Source organism: Pelophylax lessonae (genome assembly GCF_965119305.1).
Source record: "Pelophylax lessonae genome assembly, chromosome: 6".
Classification (NCBI taxonomy): Eukaryota; Metazoa; Chordata; class Amphibia; order Anura; family Ranidae; genus Pelophylax; species Pelophylax lessonae.
This window is the reverse complement of record NC_138773.1, coordinates 305,071,906-305,090,253: the sequence shown is the minus strand read 5'-3', so window position 1 is coordinate 305,090,253 and position 18,348 is coordinate 305,071,906. Positions and strand designations below refer to the sequence as shown.

Sequence of the window (18,348 nt, the reverse complement as noted above, 5' to 3'; positions counted from 1 at the left end):
CAGGAATCAGTCCAGCCTACAGCATGCTTAAAGCGTAACTCCACTTTTGTTGAGAAAAAACATTCCCCTCTGGGTGATCTCTGTACATCGCAGGGATTATAACAAACTTTGTTGCAGATTCCTACCTTTTGTTATTCTGAAGAAATCATTGTTTGTTCCTTTGTGCTGAGTGGGTCAAATGGGAGTGGTTTCATAACTATCTATCAGCTGTGGCAGCTGCAGGGCTCTAATGAGGAAAGCTGCTGGGTCTGCATCCCTTTAGACGTGTTCCTATTGGGAGTATCTCACCAAAAATGACATTTTTGTTGCAGGGGATGCCAGAAATCTGACTTGTATCTCAGTGCAGACTTCTGGGAAAACTGGTGAGCCAATCACACAAGCAGGAAATGATGTTTCTTGGGGTGTGGTCAGTATACATTCTGTGTACAGAACAGCTCCAGGCGGCCATATTGTATTGCATTTTCAGAAAATGACAACAGCTGCAGGTTGAAAAGGAAAGGTCATTTTTAATATCATTCAATTACAATATGATTTGTATACTCTATATTGTTTTTTCTTTATTTGTTATTTTTTTTTCCCCACGAAAGTGAAGTTACCCTTTAATTCCAACATCTAGTATTGATAACCATAGCAGACGCCATCAGCGATTTTTTTTTTTTTGGTGACAACTTTCCTGGCTCCTGGCAATGGTTCAGCTTGTTTAAAGTGGAAAAACCTTTTAAATCCAGGAGACAAATTTAGCTTCCTTCTTTTTTTCTTTCCAGTTCATTATTCTCGCTTGCGTCACTTTTTTTTCTAAAACTGCTAAACGCCATTGTATGTATAATGTCAACAAGACTTTCCCCATCGAGCCGGATAATAATAGGCCAGCTTGCTGCTGTTTGTCCTCTGCTGCTTTATAATTACCAAGTGCTCAGAATAAATCTGCTGCGATTGCTAATCCCCCACCTGCATTCCTAATCCCACGCTGCGACCTGACAAGACGCTGCAGCCGAGGCATCGCCGTGACATTGTAGGGGAAAAAAGATCATGACTTCGGAGGTGAGAGGGTCTATGAATACGGCCAAATTCTTCATCACCTGGCAAATAAAAATGGACGAATAATAGACATGCATTCCATTCCTGCATTCTCTGATCCCACTTAGGGTTCATTCACACCACTGTGGTGTGCGGCGCAATGTGGCATGGCAACTGCAGTGCCAATGCAATCAATGCTGGCGCATTGCACTGGTTCTTTTTTCTTTATAGAAATGTCGCACAGTGACATTTTATAAAGTTCTATTGGCCACAATGCATTGGGAGGCGGTGGATTACCTTACACTGCGCTGCGTTGGAAACCTGATGTTTTTTTCACCGCCCACATGCGATCTGATGTGGCGTGATCTGTAAATGTAGCGTCTGCATTACTTTTTCTACATTCGCATGCATTTGGCAGCACGTTGGGATGAGTGGGCTGTCAAAATTGGAATACATGGGAATGTGCAAAAAACATGGGCATTCTGGTGTGGACCCGCCCTGAATGTACTTTATTTATTTATTTCAGGTATTTATATAGCGCTGTCAATTTATGCTGCGCTTTACATATATATCAGGGGCGTAACTACAGGGGTTGCAGGGGTTGCAATTGCAACCAAGCCCAATGCTCCAGGGGCCCTATGCAGCTCCCCTGTACACCTGAATAGGAGGGGCGGTGGGGGGCAGCATGTAGAGAAATCACTGTCCTCCTTTTTCCTCCTGTAGCTGCAGGAGGAAAATGGAGGAGATTGGTTCCTCTGTATGCTGCCCCCACCACTCCTCCTCACCAGTACACTTGTGTTCTGCTGTCTCTGGGCCCCTGTGTGCTCCCCTGGTCCCCCCCCCCCCCACTGTGCTCCCCCCCTCTCCTGCCGGCTGCTGCAGGGGATGTGTCACAATAGAGAACCAGGAAGGGGTCGGTAAATATGTAATTTACCAGCTCCTTCCTTTTCTGAATGGACAGAGTCATAGTCAGTGACGTTGTAAAAAAATTAAATAAAATGATAAAAAATAATACAATTAAAATACCAAAAAATAAAAACTACTGACACCAGTGGGTGAACTTCCAGGATCGCAAAGGCCAGGCTTGCAACCTGGCCCTGGCACTCCACCACTGTGGGGAGGCCCCAAGATGGCAGGAAGGGGTCCTACTGCAGAACTTGTTAAAGGGTCCTGCAATAAAGGGCCCCACAACAAGAGTAAAGGGCCCCGGGGGTTAGTGGGAAGAGCCCCAGCTAGGGGTCCTTCATGGTTTCTTGCACCGGGGCCCTGAAGGTTACATCTAGAGTGTACATTCACATTAGTACCTGACCTCAAGGAACTTACAATCTAAGGTCCTAACTCTCATTCATACACACACACACACACACACACACACACAGTAGGGCCAATTTAGGCAGGATCCAATTACCCTAACAGGTAAACTGGAGTACCTGGAGGAAACCCACCCAGGCACAGGGAGAACATGCAAACTCCAGGCAGGTAGTATTGTGGTTGGGATTTGAACCGGCGACCCGCTTGCTGATAGGTGAAAGTGCTAACCACTACACCACTGTGCCGACCCGAATGCAAGCCTGAATGTGACCTGGTATTAGCCTCTTGCGGCCCCTGTACAGCAGTCCTGGAATGTGAATGGAAGAAGCAGCACAAGTGACAGAGAGATGAGCTCATCACTGTGTTGCAGAGATTTCCCCCGCAGTACATTTTTTTGCCACTAGATGTCCTAGATCTGATGGGCATCATCCAACCCACTTCCTCTGTGCCCAGTTAATCCCGGACGTGGCCCCCAACCTGTGAATGGACAGCGAAAGGAGAGCTTTCACTGTCCAGTCACAGGTTGGGGCCACATTCAGGATTAACTGGGCTCAGAGTAAGTGGGTTGAATGATGATGATGTCCATCAAACTGAGGACATCTAGTGGCTAAAAAAAATACTGCTAGGAAATCTCTGGATTGAAGTTGAATGTCCCAATGTCATTCCAAAAGTAACTAGATGGACTTTTTCCAGTTTGACTTTGGAACTATTTAACCGCTTGCTGACCGCCCTATAGAAATTTTACTGCTACAAGGTGGCAGCTGTGCACTGGATAACGTATGTATATACGTGATCCAGTGCTCTTCCGGGTAAGGCGTTTGCATGCTCGCCAGCGGCAGCTCACTCCTGCTGGGATCACACACAGCAAGGAGTACCGCGGACTCGATGTTCACAGCCCCCCGCCACCGCCACCGATAGTTTAGTACACAGGCAGAACAGTGATCTGCCTATATAAACTAGGCAGAGCACCGCTATGTCAGTAGGGAAGGCATTGATCCTGTGTTCTTGCAAAGGAACACGGCTCTATGCCTTCCCTTAGTAAAAGCACCTCCCCCACAGTACACAAACACTGGCTAGGAACACATTTAACCCTCTGATTGCCCCTAATGTTAACCCCTTCCCAGTGAGTGTCAGTACAGTGACAGTGCATATTTTTTTTAGCACTGATCACTCTATCAGTGTCCCTGGTCCCAAAAAGTGTCAGTTAATGTAAAAAATGGCCGCTGCAATATTGGGGGACTGCTTTAAATCGCTACTAATAAATACATAAATAAATAAAAACATCCTATAGTTGGTAGACACTTCTGCAATATCTTGGGCCTGCTTTAAATAGCTGATCGCCGCCATTACTACTAAAAAACAAAAAAAACGAAATAATAATAAATAAAAACATCCCATAGTTGGTAGGCACTTCTGCAATATCTTGGGCCTGCTTTAGGTCGCTGATCGCCGACATTACTACTAATAAATACATAAATAAATAAAAACATCCTATAGTTGGTAGACACTTCTGCAATATCTTGGGCCTGCTTTAAATAGCTGATCGCCGCCATTACTACTAAAAAACAAAAAAAACGAAATAATAATAAATAAAAACATCCCATAGTTGGTAGACACTTCTGCAATATCTTGGGCCTGCTTTAAGTCGCTGATCACCACCATTACTACTAAAAAAAAAAAATAATAATAATAATAACCAAAAACATCCCATAGTTGGTAGACACTTCTGCAATATCTCTGGCCTGCTTTAAGTTGCTGGTCGCCGCTATTACTACTAAAAAAAAAAAAAATAATAATAATAATGAATAAAAACATCCCATAGTTGGTAGACACTTCTGCAATATCTCAGGCTTGCTTTAAGTCACTGATCACCACCATTACTACTAAAAAAAAAATAATAATAATAATAATAAATAAAAACATCCCATAGTTGGTAGACACTTCTTCTGCAATATCTCGGGCCTGCTTTAAGTCATTGATCGCCACCATTACTACTAAAAAAATAAATAATAATAAATAAAAACATCCCATAGTTGGTAGACACTTCTGCAATATCTTGGGCCTGCTTTAGGTCGCTGATCACCGCCATTACTACAAAAAAAAAAAAAAATAATAATAATAATAAATAAAAACATCCCATAATTGGTAGACACTATAACTTCTGCACAAACCATACGCTTTTCCAGATTTTTTTCGAAGAAATTCGATTTTTTTCATTTTTTTCATTGGATGTATTTTATAGCAGAAAGTAAAAAACATATATTTTTTCAAAATTGTTTTTTTTTTTTTTTTTTTTTTCGTTTATAGCGCAAAAAAAAAAAAAAAAAAGCGCAAAGGTGATCAAATACCACCAAAAAAAAGTTCTATTTGTGGGAAAAAAATAACATGAATTTTATTTGGGTACAGCGTCGCACGGCCGCACAATTGTCAGTTAAAGTAACGCAGTGCCGAATCGCAAAAAAATGGCCTGCTCATGAAGGGGAGTAAATCTTCCGCAGGTGAAGTGGTTAAAATATTATTAAATGTGCAGCTTTCATTAAAATCCTGCCATGGAGGTTTGTGTTCAGGTACTTCCTGTTATAGGGTGACAACGCTCCGTCCATATCTTCCGTGTTGTCACCCTCTCAAATGGGCTTTCGGTAAAGAGATTATAAGTGGCCATTTTAGCACACATTACCCAGGCATGGTCCACTGCTGTCACCATCATGCAACGTGCCCTAATAAATGCCATGCAGCTCTTTCTGGATTCATGTAGGATTCTTACCATCATTATAGTCCCAGATATCAGAACACTGTTAACACTGTCCACTTGCTGGGTAGACATCACCAAATCATGCCCACTTCACGGACTGGTCCTGCCCAAACCCCGACTGTAAATATGTGGGTAGTGCCCATCACGCGCACTTTGGGGTTTGATCCCGCCCAGACCCTATTTGTAAAGATGTGGGGACAGACCATCATACCCACTTTACGGGTTGGTCCAACCCAGATCACACCTCTAAACATGTGGGGACTGCCCGCTTGCAGCCCCAGTTCCTCTTTAAGTGCCTTTTAGAGTGGCCAGAGCGGTATTTTAACCACTTAGGCCCCAGAGGATTTGGCTGCTCAATGACCAGGCCCTATTTTGTGATTCGGCACTGCGTGACTTTAACGGACAATTGCGTGGTCGTGCGGTGCTGTACCCAAATGAAATTGACGTCCTTTTTTCCCCACAAACAGAGCTTTCTTTTGGTGGTATTTGATCACCTGTGCGATTTTTTATTTTTTGCGCTATAAACAAAAAAAGAGCGACAATTTTGAAAAAATAATATTTTTCAAATTTTTTTTATATGAAATTCTCAAAAAAGAAAATGTAAAAATCTAAATTTAACATTTTAGGCCAATTTGTTTTCTGCTATATATTTTTGGTAAAAAAAATTGCAATAAGTGTATTTTGATTGGTTTGCGCAAAAGTTATTGCGCTTACTAACTACTGGAAAGATTTATGTCATTTTTATTGTTTTTTTTTAACTAGTAATGGCGGCGATCTGCGATTTTTATTTGCGGGACTGCGACATTGCGGCGGACAGATCGGACCCCTAACTGACATTTTTGACACTTTTGGGGGTACCAGTGACATTACTACAGTAATCAGTGCTATAAATATGCACTGTTACTGTCAAAATGACACTGGCAGGGAAGGGGTTAACTTTATTGGTGATCAAGGGGTTAAGTGTTTCCCTAGGGGTGTGATTCTAACTGTCAGGGGGCGTGGCTTGTTTGATCATCACAGAGACATACGATCCTACATAGCAGGATCGCATAGCCTCAGTGATGATCTAAGGGAGAATGACAGACGGCTTTGTTTACATCAGCCGTCTGTCTTTCTCCCTCTCCTGAGCGAGATTGCGAATGGCCTGCGGACATCAGAGCCGCCGGTCACACGTGCTGGCTAGGCAGGGAACAAGCGGGGGTGGGAGAGCGCCGCCGCCGGCACGCGCTTGCCCCCTACAGGCTCGTGGGCGAGCGATGTACCGATACGTCACTTTGCCTGTAGGGGGCTGACTGCCACAGTATATAGTCGTGCGGCGGTCGGCAAGTGGTTAAATGAGGTTGGTGCTGTGATTCCAGGACATGGCCCATGACACAGCATCGGCAGGCAAGAGTGACCATCCTGGCAAATCTGGAACAGTTGGCATCTACACTCACCGGCCACTTTATTAGGTACACATTTTTGTTGCTTGGTAGCACAAATTGCTAATCCGCAAATCACATGGCAGCAGCTCAATGCATTTAGGCATCTAGATGTGGTGAAGATGACTTGCTGAAGTTGAAACTGAGCATCAGAATGGGGGAAGAAAGGGGATTTAAGTGATTTTGAACGTGGCACGGTTGTTGGTGTCAGAAGTCTGGGTATTTGTGGGATTTTCACACACAGCCATCTCTCGGGTTTACAGAGAATGGTGGGAAAAAGAGAAAATATCCAATGAGCGGCAGTTGTGTGGAGGAAATGCCTTGTTGAGGTCAGAGGAGAATGGGCAAACTGGTTCCAGTATAGAAAGGCAACAGTAACTCAAATAACCACTCAATACAACCAAGGTATGCGGAATACCATCTTTGAACACACAACATATTGAACATTGAAGCAGATGGGCTGCAGCAGCAGAAGACTACACCGGGTGCCACTCTTGTCAGAGAAGAACAGGAAACTGAGGCTACAATTGGCACAGGATCACCAAAATTGGACAATAGAAGATTGGAAAAACGTTGCCTGGTCTGATGAGTCTGGATTTCAGCTGCGACATTCAGATGGAAGGGTCAGAATTTGGAGTAACCAACATGAAAGCATGGATCCATCCTGCCTTGTATTAATGGTTCAGGCTGGTGGTGGTGTAATGGTGTGGGGGATATTTTCTTGGCACACTTTGGACCCCTTAATAGCAATTGAGCATCGATTAAACACCACGGCCTACCTGAGTATTGTTGGTGACCATGTCCATCCCTTTATGACTGCAGTGTCCCCATCTTCTGATGGCTCCTTCCAGCAGGATAATGCACCATGTCACAAAGCTCCAATCATCTCACCACTGGTTTCTTCACCATGACAATGAGGTCACTGTCCTCCAATAGCCTCCACACTCACCACATCTCATCCATTGGAGAACCTTTGGGATGTGGTGGAACGGGAGATTCCCATCATGGATGTGCAGCCGACAAATCTGCAGGAACTGCGTGATGTTATCATGTCACTATGGAGCAAAATCTCTGAGGAATGTTTCCAACGCCTTGTTGTATCTATGCCACCAATAATGAAGGCAAAAGGGGGTCCAACCTGCTACTAGCAAGGTGTACCTAATAAAGTGGCCGGTGAGGGTATGTTGTAGTCAGCAAGTGGATGCAAAGAGGATGCAGGGGATGAGCAGCACTGAGATGTAACAAAAGATAAAAACATTTTTTTTTTTGAAGAATAAAGGGCAATGGTTTATTTATGATAAACGGTGCTTTGGCAAACCAGCTGTCATTCATCTTTTCATATGGTCCTCCTGTCCAGGCGGACATCCATGCCAGGTGAGCAGATCTGCAGACGCTACAAATTGTTCTCTTTTTTTTTTCTGGCTGCAGAACATTCCTATTCACCTCGGAGTTACCGGCATGCCAGGATGATCAGCAGCTACATTAGATAACATGATTAGCTCCCAAAGCCGGCCTATTTGTGGCTGGCTGGAAACACGGCTAGAAGTCAATTGTTCATCAACTCAGCATCAAAATACCTGGAATCCCTCCGACACCAACCGTTCCTAAATCCCAGAGCTCCCAACCGTCCCTGATTTCCAGGGACTGTCCCTGATTTGGAACAAAGTCCCTCTTTCCTCCTCATTGGTCCCTCATTTTGGTCTGATCCAGAGGCGTAACTAGAACCTTCAGGGCCCCGGTGCAAGAAACCATGAAGGGCCCCCCGGACCCCTGGCCGGGGCCCTTCCCTTCAAGCCTGGGGCTCTTCCCATTGATCCTGGGGCCCTTTATTATGGTCCCGCAGCGGGACTCTTTCACAAGTTCTGCAGTGGGCCCCCTTCCTGCCATCTTGGGGCCTCCCCACAGTGGTGGAATGCCAGGGTCCGGTCGCAAGTGTGACCTTTGCGATCCTGGAAGTTCACCCACTGGTGTCAGTAGTTTTTATTTTTTGGTATTTTAATTGCGTTATTTTTTATTATTTTATTTTATTTTTTTACAATGTCACTGACTATGACTCTGTCCATTCAGAAAAGGAAGGAGCTGGTAAATTACATATTTACTGACCCCCTTCCTGGTTCTCTATTGTGACACATCCCCTGCAGCAGCCGGCAGGAGAGGGGAGGCAGCACAGTGGGGGGGGGGGGGGTGTAATAGGTGTATTGGCATGCAGGCTGCCCTAGGTAATGCCCACATGGAACTGAAAGAACTGAATTCCAATTAACAAAATAGGTGGACCAGGAGCTGTCAGGCTGACGTAGGGTTTTGTTTTCTTGGAGCTATAAATCCATAAATGGTGTATTCCATGCTGTTCATACTCACTCAGTCACTATGCGATTCCTTTTCTGTATTCTGCAAAAAACCTGGTTGATCCTGCTGCTCTCTATCTCCCCCTTCTGTCCATGTCCCCAATTCAGCTAGAGATTGTGAAACTGTGGTGGCAACTCTGCACATGCTCAGTTTTCAGTGATTTTCAATGCTGAGCATTTCCTCCCCATCACATCTGAGCAGCCCATGTGACTATAGAGTCACACATGTGGGTGTATACACAGTGATACATGACAGCCCACTCCCCCCCTCCACCTACATGCCCACTAACCAGCACAATGGGGCAGAATATTTATTCTAGATTGATAGAGGCTTCACCTCCCTGATATTCTATGACACAGGCTGGAGGGGCATGACATAGCCTGTGACAGGCAGACATCCACCCACACCATGCTATTTCCACAAAATAATAAAGATTTGATTTAAAATATACAACATATTTTGTACGACAATTTTAAACAGTTTTTTAATATTTATTTATTTTTACTCTGTATTCCAAAGGCTGTTTTTTTGTATTGTTTTTTTGAACATGTGACCAGCAGCAGAGGACTACAGTATCTCACAAAAGTGAGTACACCCCTCACATTTTTTGTAAATATTTAATTCTATCATTTCATGTGACAACACTGAAGAAATGACACTTTGCTACAATGTAAAGTAGTGAGTGTACAGCTTGTATAACAGTGTAAATTTGCTGTCCCCTCAAAATAACTCAACACACAGCCATTAATGTCTAAACCGCTGGCAACAAAAGTGAGTACACCCCTAAGAGATACTGTAAAAACCTCTCCTGCTTATGTTTCCCTGTAGACAGGCTGGTGAAGATCTGGGTCGTTTAGGTTGTTTTGGAAGTAAAAATACAAAGCCGGCCCGTCACCTGCTCAGGTACACGTGGGAGAGGGAACTCATTCAGGTTTGGAGAAGGACAACATATTGTGATATTGATACATTGTAACAATGCAAGCTTGCAAAACACAACAAGGGACATGCATATAGCAAAATCGCAACATAGACCCAAATGAAGCTGCAGCTCCATGCACAAAGGCATTGCGACAGAATTTAATTTTGTATATTTGCAGCCCACTGTTACTGTTACCATTTCAAACAATGTATCCGCAAGTGTCCGAAAGCAAATTCTAAGACCCCGTTCACACTGGGGTGACCTGTCAGGCGACCTGGTCGCCGTAGGTCGCCTGCCATAGAGAAGCTGTGGACCCGTTCTAATAGGAGCGACGCTCCGACTTAGAAAAAGAGTCCGGAAGTTCTTTGGGGCGACCTGGAGCGACCTGCATTGACTTCAATGATATGAAGTCCGTGCCGGCCGCTCCGAGGTCGCCCCGGCAAGTAGCGTCGCCCCAATGTGAACGGGGTCTTAAGGATTTCTCAACCCAAGAACAAAGACGCCATATACAGATGCATCTCATAAAATTAGAATATCATCAAAAAGTTAATTTATTTCAGGATTTCAATTCAAAAAGTGAAACTCATGTACAGTATCTCACAAAAAGAAAGTACACCCCTCACATTTTTATAAATATTTTATTCTATCTTTTCATGTGACAACACTGAAGAAATGACACTTTGCTACAATGTAAAGTAGTGAGTGTACAGCTTGTATAACAGTGTAAATTGGCTGTCCCTCAAAATAATTCAACACACAGCCATTAATGTCTAAACCGCTGGCAACAAAAGTCAGTACACCCCTAAGAGATACTGTAAAATCCCCTCCTGCTTATGTTTCCCTGCAGACAGGCTGGTGAAGATCTGGGTCGTTTATATTGATTTTGATTAGGAAAAAGGTTCTTAGATGGTTTTCTTTTTTATTTTTTTATTTTTTTTATTTAAATAATTTCAGTGCCATCATCCACATAGAAAAATAGAATGGAACCACAGTATGTGTGTTTAGTATCATTTTAAGCACTTGGTACCTTGGATACATCATTATTACTACAAACATATTAACATAATAATATAATATATATATATATATGTGTGTGTGTGTGTGTATATATATATATATATATATTATATTCATATATATTATTTTAAATACATTATATTTAAAATATAATATATATTTATTTATTTCTTAAATTAATTTTTTTAAAACATTTTTAATATGATAGATAGATAGATAGATAGATAGATAGATAGATAGATAGATAGATAGATAGATAGATAGATATTATTATAAAATACAATTTTTATAATTTTTTTCAGTCCAAATTCAGATCTGCCAAAAACAAAAAGGCAAAATGAGGAGTTAAAAAAAGAAAAATCAGGATTCTATTTCCCTGGAATAAAATTTGTGCTGAAATCATGCCCCAGACATTGTGCATGTTAAACAGCAACGGGGCGCGAGCCCTGCCAGAGTGACAGCGACAGTGCCGTGCCAGTTGGCAGCTCCAGACCTCAATTATAGCAGTAAGTGGGCAGACAGCGCAGTTAGCATCTGAAATCATTTGATGCATAACAATGGGAGCGCCTGATAGCTTCTCGCTCCTTTTCTTTGAGCAGACCATTAGCCCGGTGATGGCTGTCGCTCAGCCCCGATAATAAGTACCTTTGAGGATTACCGACATTCGCCGTGATTGCTGTGCCATGGGCCCCATCGCATCAGTGTCACCTGAAGTGCTAAAATGAAGCCTTCTTGTCTAATGTGTTCCGATGTCGTCTCCCCCGAACTTGGCAGGCCTTGGCGTCTGCAGCACGCACGTTGATCACAATCTGTGTCTTTGTGCCATAATAGCTGTCCATCCTCAAGGGCCAGTGACTTGCCAGCTTTTCGGCATGTGTCTAATAGCCCCGGACGAGAAACAGACCTTTGCCTGTCTGTGTAACGATGCAGCAGAATCTTATACCGTGTTAGCCGCCAATCACCGCAACATATCAGAACATTTTACAATAGCCAATACTACTCATATGGATTACATTCTTTGTTTTCTGTTGTTGTCCTATATATTTACAGTATATATATATATATATATATATATATATATATATACCGATCAGCCATACCATTATGGCCAGGGCAGCCATCAGAAATTTTGGGGCCCCTTACACAGCTTTAGGCCTGGGCCCCTCCGGGCCTGACCACCAACATTTTGTAGGGCCCATCCTCTGGCCGTCCCACCTAATCCGTCCACTGGCCATCCCACTGAGTCCTTCAGTGCACCCACTTCTATTTTAACACTCTTACAACTTAATATATGAAAATGAATCCAAGCCAGCAAATTGACATCCCCGTATATTCATCAAGGAGACATCCCAATCCAGCAAAGGGACAACCTCATATATTCAGCAAAGAGACATCTTCCTCCAGTAAAGAGATGGCCTCATATATTCAGCAAAGAGACATTACATTCCAACAAAGAGACAGCCTCATATATTCAGAAAAGACAGATTCCAATCCAGCAAAGAGACATTCCTTCAGCTGCATCGGCTTACTCTGCAGCCACACTGCTTTAGCAATTGCTAGTTACTACAGCAGCAACAACTCGGTCACATTGGTTGGGGCCTGGGCCCCTCAGGAATGCCCGGGCCCCCTACATGTGTATGGGCTGTCCCCCCCTGATGGCTGCCCTTATTATGGCAACCACCATAATACTGAGTAGGTCCCCCTTTTGCTGCCAAAACAGCCCTGACCCTTGAAGATATGCTGTGGTATCTGCTCCAAGCCGTCAGTAGCAGAAACTTTATGTCCTGTAAGTTGGGAGGTGGGACCTCCATGGATCAGACATATTTTTCCAGTACATCCCACAGATGCACTCTTGGACTGAGATATGGAGAATTTAGAAGAAGGAGGTCCTGATTCCCCCATAGGCGTGCGCACAGGGTGTGCCAGGTGTGCCTGGGCACACCCTAATCACCCCATGTCATGTACATTACCATTATCACTTTTTGTGCTGGTAGGAAGATGGGAAAAATCTCTCTCTTACTGGCTCTGCTATAAGAGAAGTCTTTAGGCACTTGCCTTTCAATGTGTCGGCAGGGAGATAAATGTGCTGGGGTCATATATACGTAGACACACACAAACACGTGTGTTTGAGCTTTGGGGTGCACACCCTAATTTAATGGGCTGTGCACGCCTATGGATTCCCCTATATATATTGTTATGTCACTAGAGGGATCACCAGCATGAGGAAGGAGGTCCTGATTCCTCTATATCAGGGGTGGGGAACCTACGGCCCGTGGGCCGTATGTGGCCCGCAAAGTCATTTGGTCAGGCCCCCTGTGCACCTGAGTCTGTGTCTCTCAGCTGATCTGTTAGAATGGAGCCGCTGCTTCCTGTATAGCTCCGGTGTAACGTTAGAATTCCATACCCCATGGAGAAACCATACCCTCGTCACTTCCTGTGGGAAACAGCTGAGCAGCGCAGCAGTGCGCATGCTCAGAGCCCCGGATACCTAATTGACAATCAAAGAATTTGAGAAGTGCGCATGCTCAGAGGTTAGGAAAAACTCACGGCACTCTGTGAAATTTAATGCTTGCGGCGGGTACATTAAAACACTTCGGGTGCAACATAAATCATGTCCTCTCCTATCGCTGTAACATCCCTCATCTCCGGTAATAAATATAAAAGCGGCGGCGGGTGTATGAGACGTAAATGTGACGGCGATCGCGGCTCCGTGATCCGCTTTTATATTTATTACCGGAGATGAGGGATGTTACAGCGATAGGAGAGGACATGATTTATGTTGCACCCGAAGTGTTTTAATGTACCCGCCGCAAGTTTAACTACCGTGAGAAATCCATACCCTCCGTAGCGGAACCGGAAGTGACGAGGGTATGGTTTTCTCACGGGTATGGTTTTTTCACGGAACACCGGCTCCATTCTGACAGTCTGAGTGAGTCACAGGCGGAGTGATATCAAATGCACTCCGCCCGTGACCAATACAGGAAACATCGCCTCTTCCTCCAGCCCAGTGCCGCTACACTTCTCCTAGCCAGCATTTCCCGCCAGCAGCACACCTCCCAACATGAAGGTGAGATGAAAAAATAAACAGGCTGGGCTGTTGGAGCTTCGGGATCAGAGAGACAGAGAGAGAGAAACAAAGTTACAGGGATAACAAACTTAGAAGCAGAGCTAACATTAACCACTTTTAGACCGGAAGGATTTGCCCCCTTAATGACCAGGCCACTTTTTTCAACTCGGCACTGCGTGACTTTAACGGACAATTGCGCGGTTGTGCGACGCTGTACCCAAACTAAATTTACGTCCTTTTTTCCCCACAAATAGAGCTTTCTTTTGGTGCCGGAAGTGACGAGGGTGACTACATATTTTTGGTAAAAAAAATCGCAATAAGCGTATATTGATTGGTTTGCGCAAAATCTATGGGAAAAATTTATGTAATTTTTATTGTTTTTTTTTTTTCTACTAGTAATGGTGGCGATCTGTGATTTTTTGCGGGACTGTGACATTGCGGCGGACAGATCTGACCCCTAACTGACATTTTGACACTTTTGGGGGGACCAGTGACATTACTACAGTAATCAGTGCTAAAATATGTACTGTTACTGTAATAATGACACTGGCAGGGAAGGGGTTAACACAGTGGGTGATCAAGGGGTTAAATGTGAGCCTAGGGGAGTGATTCTAACTGTGAGGGGGGCGTGGCTTGTGAAATGACCATAGAGACATGTTATCCTATCTAGAAGGATCACAGGAGCTCTGTGATCATTCTAGAGAGAAGAACAGACACTGAAGTATAACATGTCAAAAGTGTTACACATTGCATTACATATCCTGCTGTTAGATGGATTGACGCGTTTCACTCACAACACGAGCTTCTTCAGGATCCAGATGTGTTGGAAAATTTTCATAGTGTACGCCTTATAATAGGAGCTCTGTGATCATTCCAGGGAGAAGGACCATCAGCTGCGTTTACAACAGCTGACTGTTCTTCTCTCTCAGCGAGGAGCGATCGCTGGTGTCAGGCGGCAATCGGAGTCGCCTGACCCGTGCATCGGCTTCCCCGCTGCCAACGGGGGGCGGGAGTGCGCTGCCAGCGGCGTGCGCTCGCCCCCTAGCACCCTGCTCGCGACCGCCGTACAGGTGCATCGATTCGCGCAGGTGCGGCTGCCACTCCGGCGGGCAGTCGTAAAAAGGTTAAAGCCAGCGCTGGGAGGGGGGGACCGCACAGGGAGGGGGATTAATGAGGAACGACTGTCTCTTTCTCAGCAGATAAAAGCTGGCAGCAGGGAGGGGGGGGGGGGAGAGACCAGTTTTCAGCTACTGGAGAAAGAGTTCTACAATTGTCATTCCCCACTAATCCCCCTGTGTGCTCAGGCCCCCTACAAGAGGACCGGTGCCCCCCCCCTCCCATCAGCGACCCCTACTTGCAGGGAAGGGGTTAACATCAGGGGAGAGCAAAGGGTAAAATGTGCTCCTAGAGGGTGCTTTCTAACGGTGTTGGGGGGGGGGTGGCTTAACTGGAGGAAGACAGAGATCCGTGTTTCTGATTAGCAGAAAAACAAGATCTCCATCTTCCTCTCTGACAGAACGGCGTTTACATAGGCAGACCACCGTTCCTCTGTACGATCGGCAGGTCCTGGCAGACATCACGTCCTCTGTACCCACTGATTGGCTCCTGCTGTGCCCAATCACAGCGGAAGCGTGTCTCCGGTGGTGCACGTGTGCGCGCCCCAGACCCTGTGCATGAAATCACGTACAGGCACGTGATTTCGTGCAGGAGGGTCGCCCCGCTGCAGTAGATTTGCATGGGGTGGTCTACAGGGCGGCTGATAGGGGGGGGACCACCAGCCCTCTTGTAGGGGGCCCGAGCACACAGGGGGGCCCACACATAGAGGGGGATTAGTGATGGACAAGAAATACAGAAATCTTCCTCCAGCACCTGAATCTGATCTGTCCCTCTCCCTGCTATCAGCTTTTATCTGCTGAGAAAGAGACAGTCGTCCCTCACTAATCCCCCTCCCTTGTGTGGGCCCCCCCTCCCAGCACTTATCTCTGCTCAGGAGTTTATTTGTAAATTGTAACTTTGTTTCTCTCTCTCTGATCACTGAGCTCCAACTGCCCAGCCTGTATATTTTTCTCATCTCATCTTTTTTATTTAACATAGTTTTTTTTTTTTTTTTTTTTTAGATTTAGCAGGAATTATGAGAGTTATGTTATATTTGTGTCTGATAATAGTGATTTTGTTGTAATTTTAGTTAAATATATCTTTAATATTTTCTTGGGGGGGCCCTGCCAGGTAGTCTGTACGGGGCCCCGTGATTTCTAACAGCAGCCCTGGTGGTCTATAAGTGGTAATGAATTTTATTGCACACAAACACAATATAATACCTGGCGCACGCCTGTGTGCCTTTGGATTGGGTTCAATTCCTTCCAGGAAAGCCTCCTGGAAATTTTGGTAAAGTAATTGAAAGAATGAACACCTGTTTCTTTAGAAATCCGATTCTTTTTCTTTTCTCCTAAGTGTAGAGATCTGTCCTACTTACCAGAGAAGACAACGCTGTGATGTAGGATAAACGCTTACACCATTCCCTCCTCCACATCTTCTGTTGAACCTCATTCGGAGGATGGCATGGAGTTGTCAGTGTGAGTCAGTGAACGCCTCGCTGCTGGTGAGCCAGAACGCCGCGTTCTCACCCGCAGAGTGGGTGTCAAGGCAGACGTGTGGAAGAATCTCGCTGTAGATGCTCTGCCAGGTGCGAGTGACATAGTTACACAGTGACCGAGTTGGGTAAAAGCTGCTACATTATGCCTGGTACAGTAATAATAAGGCAGGCGGCTCGCAATGTATTAACTATGAGGAAATTCATTCCTTTCCTGTATATAACCACTTCTGGACCGGAAGGTTTTACCCCCTTAAAGCAGTAGTATTCTCCGCTTTTTAAATTTTACCCACAGGTAAGCCTATAATAAGACCTATAGTAAGGCTTACCTGTAGGCAAAATGAACATCTCCTAAACCTGCACGGTTTAGGAGATATTCACCCTGCATGCAGCGGACATTCAGAGCTCCTTGCCGGCTCCTTGCCCCGCTCGTCACTGCACAGCTTCTGGGCATGTGCAGTGACATGGGCATAGCAGGGAATGCCGCGCTTGCACTGGAAGTGACGAGCGGGGCCGGTGCAGGCGCATTGATTGCTGGGAGCGATGACGTTCAGCTCCCAGGAATCATCGCAAACCCGATGGGGTTACGACCAGTGTTGGGGTAGTTACTCAAAAAATGTAACTAGTTACTAGTTACTTCTATAAATTGTAATGAGATTACTTTACTAGTTACTGCATTTGAAAAGTAACTTCACTACTTATTACTTTACTCTCCTCTTTCTTAATTGACCGAGTAGAAGAAGATACATGACACTCTTTCTGCATAGAGTTTATTGTATAAACACAGGCTTTGGGAAACATGAGAACAAAACCTGAAAAAACAGAATAAAACATAAAGTGCAACAAAAAGTCATAAACTTCATCCCTCTCTATTCTTCGAAATAACGATTGTATCGCACGGCTTGGGTAACGCAGGAAAGCGCCTTCCTATAGCCTAGTAAAGTAGTGTAGTTACCTCCTATAGCCTAGTAAAGTAGTGTAGTTACCAATATTAGTATTGTAACTAGTTACTTTACTTAGTTACCAAAAAAAGTAATGTAGTTACTGTAATTAGTTACTTTGTAACTAGTTACCCTCAACACTGGTTACGACTAAGTGGATGTTTCCTTGAAACGCGTTAACCGCTGTGCACTTTTTTTCCCCCCATGTCTCTGGCTATTGTGGATATGCTTCATATGTTTTTATTGTCTTATTTTGGATATCAATAAAACTGGATTTTAATACTTTAACCAGAAGTGCGGCTTCTTTCTTCCTCACATTACCATAGCAGGGAATGCCGCGCTTGCACTGGAAGTGACGAGCGGGGCCGGTGCAGGCGCATTGACTCCTGGGAGTGATGACGTTCAGCTCCCAGGAATGATCGCAAACCCAAAGTGACGGCCCGGGCCGCGGCCGCAGAGGGAGGAAGTGGAAGGAAGGTGAGTATATTTTCTTCTATAATAAGGTAAGTGACCAAAAAAAAAAAAATTGGCAGTATCCATTTCTTTTTCAGGTTGCACTCAGCAAGCGGATGGCCCAAAATCGATTTTTTCGATTTTGAGGCCGGAACACCGCTTTAAGTCATTGTCACGCCGTAAGACCCATCCATGACCCATCTTCAGTGTTCTGGCTGAGGGAAGAAGGTTCTCATCCAAGATTTTACAATACATGGCCCCGTCCATTGGGTCCTCAATGCGGCAAAGTCCTTCTGTACCTTTAGCAGAAAAACAGCCCCAAAGCATAAGGTTTCCACCTCCATGTTTGACTGTAGGGGTGGTGTTCTTCGGGTCATAGAGAGCATTTTTCTTCCTCAAAACACTGGAAGTCCCCCTCCTCAAGAAAGAACACGGACAGTCATGTCAATAGACATCTAAATGATTCAGAGAAGGATTGGGAGAAAGTGCTGTGATCAGATGAGATCAAAATTAA

General features: G+C 44.7%; 1 protein-coding gene across 1 annotated transcript in view; it reads right to left on the bottom strand.

Moving 5' to 3' along the window:
- Positions 1-16,607, bottom strand: part of CRYBA2 (crystallin beta A2) — a 268,345-nt gene extending 251,738 nt beyond the window's left edge. Inside the window, exon 1 of the mRNA XM_082260116.1 lies at positions 16,324-16,607. The gene's annotated coding sequence lies outside the window, so the exon portion shown is untranslated. The remainder of the gene's footprint in view (positions 1-16,323) is intronic.
- Positions 16,608-18,348: the final 1,741 nt, after the last annotated feature.